Here is a 10,275-nt window from a genome sequence, read left to right as displayed (position 1 = left end):
GGCAGCGCTGAGGATGACAGTATTTGCTGCTTCCTGCTGGGGTCTGCTTTGACCCTCAACTCCTGCCAACCCTAGGGTAGCTTCCTATGTAGTGTGCTGTTCTCAGCGAGGGAGTTGCTATCATCTGCCCGAGGTAACTGTGGTCTCTCACGGTCACTTCCTGCCTTGAATCTGCATGTGTCTGAGGCCTTCCTTGGGAAGCTTCGCCCTTCTGCCTCCCCCTTGCCAGGAGACCACCGACCTGCCACTGCTGCCCCCTCTTTCTGGCTTTCCGCCCCCAGCCGTTGAAATACATGGACTGGGCATTCAATACCAGTGTCCTCTGAGGAGCAGGACTTTGCATGGGCGCCCCAGTTCAGATCCCCACCCCCACAAGGCACAGGTCCTCTCTGAACTTTGGTTTCCACAGCTGGAAAAATAAGAATAACATCACTATGGTGAGAATTTTCTTGTGAAGGTGTCTTTCCTCCCATCCCCCTTTAAAGTTCTTATTCTTTATCAAGAAAGCATGTGCCCCTAGTTTAAGATGTCAGCTAGTGCTAAAAACAAAATAGTGCTTAGAACAAAAATCAGCAGGACCCTGGCCCCCTCCATCTGCTGAGACCCAGAACTAGAGCTGTGAACTCTTCCAGCTGCGTCTTCAGAAACTTAACTTCTAAGCTGCTACACATAGGAACCTAACTGCTTTCTCGGTTCACAGTCACTTCTAGCCATTATCTATTGACTTTCTACTATGGTAGATGAAGATTTCCAGTCCTTAAGAACCCTCTTCCCTTCCTTAACCATTCCAGTATTATGTCGCAATTTTTTTTAACCATAGTCATTTTTTTCATTATTAAAAAACTAAGTATTGCTTACTATTGAGCCAATTAAATGTCTGATTCTATATACTTTTTATGTACAACTTGAATTAGTAATCGCCTCATTCTTTTCAATTGTATAGTTTTCTTTAAGTCACTGGTTAATTCTTTCTCTACCTCCCAAAATTTCAGGAAAATACAGTGCAACTTTTCACATAAACAAAGCCACCAGATTCTCTACAAATAATATATACTTACTTTTAATATGTTTGTATATTTTCCTTTATTGCTTTCTGGAAATTATATATATAATTCCCCCTCTGCTTCCTGGAAATTCCCTTTACTTCTCCTGTATTGGATCTCCCTATGCCTTCCTCTTTCTTGGTTTACTCCCTCATTTTGGTGGAGCACATCCTGTAGTATCTTCCTGAGAAAAAGTTGCATGGAAGATACAGCTTTTGTGGCTTTATTACTTGACTGATAAATTGGTTGAATTCTAGATTTAAAATCATTTTTGTTCAGAAATTGAGGGGAGCAGTTTCCCACTGACTTACGGGTTTTGGTGTTGCTATTGAGAACTCTCATGCCGTTCCGATTCTCAGCCCTTCATGTGTATTTTTCTTTTTTTCTAGAGGTGTTTGAGATATTTGCTCATTGGAGTTCTGAAATTTCACGATGCCATATTTTAGTATGGCAGTTTTCCTCTATTGTGTAGGGTATTATGAGGCCCTGCAGCCTAGACACTCACATTCGTCAATTCTGGGACACTTCTCTATTTTATACCTTTGGTGATTTTCCTTCATTGATCTCTGGAACTTCTAATATATAGATTTGGGGTCTTCCAGGTGACTTATGGATGACTTCAATATTCTTCTCACTCTCACTATTTTGTCCACCTCTCGTTTTTGTTTTAGTTTTGAAAGATTTTCTTGTATTTTTCTTCCAACTCATTTGCCAAAATTATTTTAGCCATTATACTTTTAATTTCTGGGAGCCCTTTTTCTCTGACTTTTCCTTTTTTATTTTATTTGATTCTTTTTGTGGATGCAGTATCTGATCTAAGGGCTTGATTTTTGGCTTCCTTGATGTCTTTTTCCACACCTTGCATTTTTCATGATTCCCCCAAATTCTTTTTTCCCATTTGTATACTTTGGTCTCTCTCTTCCTTGTTGAAGGCTTTCTCCAAATGTCTCGTGACCCTTGGCTATTTGTTTATTAAACTAAGATGCCAAAAAACTGATTGGAAGTTGTGTGTGTGGCAGCCTTCGCTCCTGGCCCAGGTGTAATAATACTGGCTGGATTGGCCAGGGGAGTGGGCAAGGTCTCTGTTTAGAACCGAGGATAGTTTTGTGTCTGGTCCATGCCTTACCCATCCCTCCTCTCTGTCTGGTGTCCCTTGGGCACAATCTTCTATTTCTCCAGAAACTTTCTTCCTATGTCCTATAGGAGGGAAGAAGACTCTTTTAAAATGTATCGTTTATATGTTCTCAGCAATCTGCTTTTTCATCCTTTCTCTTGGTTTGTCCTAACTCATGCTTCTTATTTATATAGTTACTTCGCCTGGCTACAGACTGAGAATCCTGTGCTAGGGCTGCCATAGCGGAATATCACAGACTGGGGAGCTTTAACCAACAGATATCTATTGTCTCACAGTTAAAGGTGTTGGCAAGGTTGGTTTTTTTTTTTTTTTTTTGAGGCCTTTCTTTGTGGCTTACAGATGGCCACTCTCTTGCTGACCTTCACACAGTTGTCCCTCTGTGTGTATGCCCCTGATGTCACTTCTTATAGGAACATCAGTCATATTGGGTTAGGACCCACCCTTATGGCCTCTTTTTTTTAATTGTGGTAAAATATACAACATGAAATTCATCATCTTAACCATCTTTAAATGTATAGTTCACTGGTATTAAATATATTCATAATGTTGTGCAGCCATCACCACCATCTCCAGAAAGCTTTTTCTATCTCCAGAAAGCTTTTCATCTTGTGAAACTGAAATTCTCTACCCATTACACAATAATTCCCCGTTCCCCCTCCCCCTAACCTCTGGCACCATCTTCCTACTCTCTGTGCTACTCTATGTAGCTCATGTAAGTGGAATCATACAGTAATTGTCTTTTTGTATCTGGCTTATTTTCCTTAGCATAATGTCCCCAAGTTCATTTGTGTTGTAGCATATAATGGAATTTACTTCCTTTTTAAGGCTGAATAATACACTGTTGTATGGATGGACACATTTGCTTTATCCATTTATCTGTCCATGGACACTTGGGTTGCTTGCACTTGTTCGCTGTTGTGAATAATGGTATGCAAATAGCTCATTGAGACTTCGCTTTCAGTCTTTTGGGTATGTATCCAGAAGTGGAATTGCTGGATCACATTAAACATCTCTTTGATTTCTTGAGAAACTGCCAGACTTTCCCACAGCAACTGAACCATTTTATATTCCCATCAACAGTACACAGTTTCCTGTTTCTCCACAGCCTCTCCAGCACTCGTTGTTTCTTGTTTTTAGTTTGTTTGTTTGTCTGTTTTGTTTCGTTTTAGTAGCCATCCTAAGTGGGTGTGAGGTGGTACTGAGTATGGATGTGATTTGCATTTTCTCGTGATCAGTTGATGTTGAGTATCTTTTCATGTGCTCATTGCCTAACTATCTCATTTTTCCTTAATCATCTCTTTAAAAACCCTGTCTCCAAATATGATTACATTCTAAGGTCCTAGGGGTTAGGACTGAAACATATGGATAACTCTTCATAGCCCAGCTAAAACAGATTTTTTTAAACGACATTTTCTGGTTTGGGAGATGATGCGGTCACTCTTACTTAGTCTTTTCTGAGGGCAATTTATCAAAAACCTTTAAAAAAATCTTCCTTTTGACCAAGCAATTTTATTCTAGGAATTTATCCAAAGGATATGACTTAACATTGTGTACAAAGATTAGCTATCAAAAATATGGAATGACCTAAGTATCCTGCAGGACAGGGTTGGCTTGTAATTTATACGATTGGGGAACATTTGTGTATTGGACTAGTTGCAAACATTATTAATGATATAGAAAAGGTGGAGAGAGGTCCAGGATATGGTGTAAAGGAAGGAAGGTTCCAAAACATAGTATGTCCACCTGCACTATGATGCTGCTCTCCTGGCTCTGCTGCCCAGGAGCTGAGTGACCTTGGACTAGTCACTTTGCCTCCCGGTCTTCCTTTACCACACCCCTAACACCTGGGGACGCCCTCAGGAGGGAGAAGAATCACCTGAGGGCTGTGACAAGTACAGATCACCTAGCCATCCTGATTCTGTAGGTTAAAGTTGGGGCCTGGGAATGTGTTTTTCTCCCTATCTCTCATTTTTTAATACGAATGCAACAGGTGACTCATCTTCAGTGACACTGGGAAGCAGTAGCTTCTTCATCAGTCATTTCAGAGGCCTGCCGGGCTTGGAGTTCTGGGGTTGGTTGACCCTTGTGCTATGATATTGCTGTGGCCATGTTTTTAACTCTGGACCAAGCTCACTCTGCCATTTGTGTCCAGAAACTCTGGGAAAACCACGTCCTAGTTGAAGTGTGAGGCAAAAGAATTGATGAAGTACCGCTCCGTGCTTCCTCGCGCTGGTCAGACGGCCCCGCTGCCCATTGTTGGTGGCGTTGGCTGGCACTAGGCCACCCAGCCTGGCTGGGATGCAGGGATGGAGGAGGCTCTGCCTCCCACCCCAGGTATGAAGGGCAGCTACAGGTGAGGCAGAAAGGTAAGCATGCAGGGTGTTGAGTCCACTTGCAAAAAACGGGGCCTAGAGCTTTGTAAATGCTGTCCATTACCCTTCTGGGGAGATGCCATTCAATGTGGGGTCCTCATGGCCAAGTCTGACATGCGCCTAGAGCTTATTGCTACAAGAGGTCCAGAGGCCATTGCTTTTGGCTGGGCGTCTCCAAGTTGATGCTATTCTAGCTTTGGACTCTGGCATATAGTGAGGCTGCGTTTTCCATGAGGCTGATCCTCTGGGAATGTGATAAAGGCTTCAGAAGCTCAGCTGATGGGTGGGGGTTGCAGAGGAGGTAAGTAAGTGTGTGAGATGTGCAGGGCCCTAGAGAGATGTGTATCACTTGGCAAAGCTGACTGTCCACTCTACTCAAGATGCCAGGAGCTGAGGCTCAGGCTGGATCTTAGCTGGCTGAGCAGTGTGGGCCAAGCTAGCCAGGTTGCACTCTGGCTGCGGCTCTGGGTTTCAGATTTGGACCCTGGTGTTTCCTGAACCAGACAACACTGGTGTCCACACAAGCCAGGCGCTGTGTGAAGTGCTGGAGTGACTGTCTAGTGGACCTCAGAGTGGGGTCCCTTAAGCACAGCATCGGCCTCATGTGGAAGCTCACTAGGAATGCAGATTCCTGGGCTGCACACGCCTCCCCCCTGCCCCTGGGTCAGAAATTTGGGTTTTAACATGTCTAGTAGGGGATTCTGATTCTGTTGAAGTGTGAGACCCACTGGTGGTCTCGTCTCGTCTGCTCTTCTCCACTGTCTGTATCATTCTAGTCGGTGTTGACGGGTGAGGTTCAGAGAGGTTCGTTTCCTCACCCGAGTCCACTCGGAGCTCCTGTCTCCCCCTGCTAAGCTGGCCTGCATGCTCTCCTGCCCTGTACCACCCTGTGCTGAGGAGCGGTGTGGCAGAGCTGCCCAGGCCAGTCATAGCAGAGCTGATTTGGACAGTGTTTTTGTATATCAAAATCCATTTTCTTATTGACGTCAGTTATGAAATCCAAGTTGATGCTATTCTAGCCTTGGAAATCAGATATGTTAACACCATGGGCAAAAATGCAAATACAAGACTGCAAACTCTGGGCAGGGAAGGCTTAGCCTCCCCCGACATGCCTAGTGCTCGATGTGTGTATGTTACAGAATTCGAACCTAGTGGGTAGGTAGGTATGGTTATCCCCATTTCACAGGTGAATAAAACTGAGGTCTGAGAAGTGAAGTGAGGTCCCCCAGTTGTAGGTTCCGTGCTCCCAAAGCTCCAACACCTCCAGGTGGGCCTTCCCAACAAGACCCCGTTAGCCACAGGGGTTTGTTTTATTTTATTGATTGATTGATTGATTGATTTGGCGAGGCAACCCTTGGTTGACCTCACAGATTGCAAGGTCCTTACAATCCCTTATTTTTTTTTATTTTTTATACCTACAGCACCTGGTCTTCCTAGGTGGTCTCCCATCCAAGTACTAACCAGACCCGAACCTGCTTAGCTTCTGAGATCAGATGGGATCGGGCTCGTTCAGGGTGGCATGGCCATAGATCACAGCAGTTTGTTTAAAGCCCACATCCCCGACTGTACTTTCAAATGCCCCTAGAACTTGATCAGCTCTTCTTTTATTCTAGTTTTGGCAATTGGAAATTCCTTGTGTATAATTTTTTCACTCTGCTTCCGTTCATTTCTCTGTTACCAATCATATCTATTTTGAAAAATTGATATGAAATCCACATAATGTGAAACTAATTATTTTAAAGTGAACAATTCAATGGCATCTAACACATTCACAATGTTGTGCAACTGCCGCCTCTAGTTCCAAACCATTTTCATCATCCCATAGGAGATGAAAATGCCGTCACTCCCTTTCCCCCTCCCCCAGCCCTGGCAACTGCCAGTCGGCTTTGTCTCTGTGGATTTACCCGTTCAGGACAAGAAGTAATGTACATATTTTTAAATGAGGCCTTTCTGTACAGGTTCTTTCTCCTTGCTGGTCACCCTTGCCTAGGCTCTAGGCACACCCTGTGTGCACATTTGAACTCTCTGCAGTGTCAGCTAATCCACAAGGGATCTCCAGAGTCACAGAATTCAGGAATAAGTTGCTAAGTGGTTGCCCTCGCTTCACTGATATGGAAGCTGAGGCTCAGAGAGGCTGCGGTTTGTCCTGGTCACTGAGCTTTTCAAGAATATGGTTGGGTGGCTTGTGGAAAGCCAGGGTGGCAGGACACGAGAGCTCAGGGAGAGTGCGAGAGACACCAAATCCCGAATCTGGAACATTTGCTCTACCCACTGTGTCACTCAGAGCATGCTAATGTTTGCCTTTGATCTTTTATATGATATACTCTGTGCTCCCAGATCTGGGAGGCAGGAATGATGATATCCAGCTGGTGGGGCTGTGTGGATTCAGTGATCTGGCACAGAGAGACCGGCATCCTGACACCTCCCCTTTATCACCTCTTTATCTGAGGGAGGAAATGTAGGAGCTCAGATTTTGGGGGGCCTGCCTGCAAATCTCTCAGGATTCAGAGGTGTGGGTCCAGCCTGGCAGCTTTCCAGGACTGAGTAGGCAGAAGAGCACTGGGTACAAGACTGAGATTAGCGTTGAGTGGGGGAGGGAGGAAGAGGTGGTGTGGTGTGGGAGGATGGCGAGCCCTGGATTCAGGCTCTGCCTCAGGTGACAGCCCTGGGTTCAAATCCTACCCTTTCTACCTTCTGGCTGTGTTTGTTTTGGGTGAGCCACAGCCCCTCTCTGAGCCTCGGTTTCCTCACCTGAGAAATGAGGTACTATTTACTCCTTAAAGTTTTGGTGACAATGATTAATAATGGTTAACTGAGTGTTAACAACCTGCCAGCATTTTACATCAATTACCTCATTTTATCCGCGCCAACCACCTTCCCTATTTTACAGATGAGGAAACTGAGGCACAGAGCAGTTAAAGCATGTTCCCAAGGTCACAGATCCAGAAATTGTGGAGTCGGGGCTCAAACCCCACTCCTGACTCCTCTGAGCCCCTGTGCCTCACGGCGCCCCACCCCGGGCCATGCGTGAAGCTCCCGTGAGCGCCTTCACTTCTTTTTTTAAATTGTGGCAAAATATACATAACATGGAATTTACTATCTTAGTCATTTCGAAGTGTACAATTCAGTGGTATGAAGTACATTCACGTTGTTGTGTAACCATCACCACCATCCTTCTCCAGAATTTTTCCATTTTCCCAAACTACTTTCTGTCTCAGAGTTTGACTCCTCTAGAGGCTGCATATAAATGGAATCGTACAGTGTTTGTCCTTTTGTGATGGCTTATTTCACTGAGCATAATATCCTCAAGGCCCATCCACGTTGTAGTGTGCGTCAGGATTTCCTTCCTTTTTAAGGCTGAATAATACTCCTTTGTCTGATAGACCCTGTTTCGTTCATTATGCCTTCATTCTTTAACTTCTTTTCATCCTAATTTGCAAGCCTAGCCTTCCTTGAGAGGAAGTGGAGGTGCTGGGGGTGAGGTGGTTAGTCTCCTTCCTTTGCAGGGTGGTCCTCAATTTGGGAGGGGGCTACCATCTTTAGTACCCCTGCATTGGCAAAACTTGGAGTGCCACCTAGGGAAGTCCCAGCTGGAGTGACCAGATTCAGTAAAAAACATATGGTATGCACAGTTTTAAATTTGAATTTCTAGTATAAGTATGTCCCACATACGAAAAAATTATTAGTTCATATGACACTCAGATTAACTCTGCATCCTGTGTTTTATGACAGCCCCATCCCCAATCTGCAAGTAGGAGGTGCAGTAAGCCAGGGGTGAACTTTGGGGATGAGACTCCCGACAATGGCATCTTGTTCCCCGGCTTGAGGGGGCCACAGGAAGGCCTCTGTCCAGGAAGCAGTCTGGGTTTCTTAAAGGGCCAACTTCCTTAAAGGACCACTCCATGCCCAGGTCGGAGGGTGCAGAGCCATCAGACTATAGAGCCTAGTATCCTTCTCACAGCCCTGGGCTGATACAAATCTTGGGGTCTCTGCCTAGCATGGGCCACACGAGGAGGATGCTAAGTGGCACAGAATCAGCCACTGCCTTTGCCTGCTCCTCTACAACTGTCCCTCGCTTATAGCTAGGTTGGCTGACTTGGGGAGGGGATGCAGTGGAGGCAAGTACACAGCCTCCTGGAGGAGAAGGTGCCCACTGCTCAGCACAGGCCACCGTGACCGGAAGCAGGAGAGCCCTTGGTCAGGGCAGGGCGAGAGGAGGGACGAGTGTGCCTGGCATTTCCCAAAAGTCACAGGTAGCTTCTTGATAGCAGCGGGCCTACTTCCTGCCTTAGCTGCCTTACCCAGTAGCCCCTTGCCCCAGCTTTGGGGGTATGGAAGTCAAATTCTGTGGTGATCCCTGAACAATCGGGCTGGAGCCAGTGTCCAGCTGAGTCTACCATTTCCTGTCTCCTCCTGTGCCCTCTCCCTCAACAAATCAGGTTCACGAGGATGCTGGTGCCAGGCTCTGCTCCTAGAAAACACCTGGGTCGTGGGGCACTTTTTAAATGGACAGGCTGCTTTCTGCTGTAGCAGAGGGCTCTCAGGTTTTTTGTCCTCAGGGCCCTGGCCAATTCTGGGCCATTTGCACATCATCTTCACAGTGCTGGGCACATGTCAGGTGGAGAATGAGTTGTCTAGAACATGAAGCCCGTTCCCCTGGGGAGCTTGTGATCTGGTTGAGCAGGGAAGGTACATTCCAAAACCCTGGAAGCACCCGGGCACGCTCCTGAGTCCGTGCATGTAGTTTTGGACGTGGTCTCCAATGCAGTGGGTCCTGGGTGGGGAGTCCTGTGGGCTAGTGTGCTCTAAGCCAGGGGTCCCCAACCCCCAGGCTGGAGACCGGTACCGGTCCGTGGCCTGTTATGAGCTGGGCCGCATGGCAGTAGGTGAGCAGCACAAGCGAGCGAAGCTTCATTTGTATTTGCAGCCGCTCCCCAGCGCTAGCGTCACCGCCTCAGCTCCACCTCAGATCGTCAGGCATTAGATTCTCACAGGAGCACCGGTCCCTGGTGCCAAAAAGGTTGGGGACCGCTGCTCTAAGCTGTTGCTGAGATGGAGGTGTGAGCTGAGTTGGGTTGGGTGGGATTTGAATGGTAAAAGTGGGGATTTTGAGTAAAGACAGGCTGTGTGGATGAGGTCTCAGAAACAGAAAAGCCCGTGAGAAGTTAGGACCGGTTCTGACTTGGGGGTGATGGCAGCAGGGAATGTCGACACATCAGTGACTGAGATCATTTGAGACTATATATTTGGATTCCACATTTAGTTTGGATTTTCCCTCCAGTACAGAGCATGTAAATGAAGATGACCTGAGTGGAAAACAGTAGGGAGTAGTGGGGAGTGGGGCAAACTGGATGGGGCATACATACCTAGGGGAGGCAGCTGGCCAGACTCCAGTCCTTTTAGCTAACTGAATATAAAGATCCCGGGTTGTCAAAGCTTTTAATTTTTAGGAGAGTCAAGAGATTTGAACTTTTATGTGGAATCTCTTGATTTTGAAATGTTGACAATTCCAATTTTTTATAAAAAAGCCGTGTGAGATAAAACTTGTGTATTGGCAAGTTTTAGCCTCTGAGTCTCTGGTTTGCAACCTCTGTTACAATGAGTTGGAATAGTGATGCGACAGATTCTGCTCCTACTTCTCCACCCCCGTTCTCACCCCAAAGCCCTTAGCAGGTGGAGTGTCCCCTTGCTAAGCCTGGTAATAACTCTATTAACATGAAGGACA

The 10,275-nt window shown here is 46.1% G+C and overlaps 1 protein-coding gene and 1 pseudogene across 1 annotated transcript in view; one reads left to right on the top strand and one right to left on the bottom strand.

Moving 5' to 3' along the window:
- The window catches only part of JPH3 (junctophilin 3), a 102,223-nt gene that overhangs the window by 26,408 nt on the left and 65,540 nt on the right, over positions 1–10,275 (top strand). The gene's annotated exons all lie outside the window — the stretch shown is intronic.
- Positions 5,963–6,081, bottom strand: LOC111745840 (annotated as a pseudogene).

This window comes from Pteropus vampyrus, unplaced genomic scaffold, assembly GCF_000151845.1.
Source record: "Pteropus vampyrus isolate Shadow unplaced genomic scaffold, Pvam_2.0 Scaffold166, whole genome shotgun sequence".
NCBI classification, from domain to species: domain Eukaryota; kingdom Metazoa; phylum Chordata; class Mammalia; order Chiroptera; family Pteropodidae; genus Pteropus; species Pteropus vampyrus.
The sequence above is the reverse complement of the archived record's forward strand: the minus strand, read 5'-3'. Positions and strand labels throughout refer to the sequence as shown.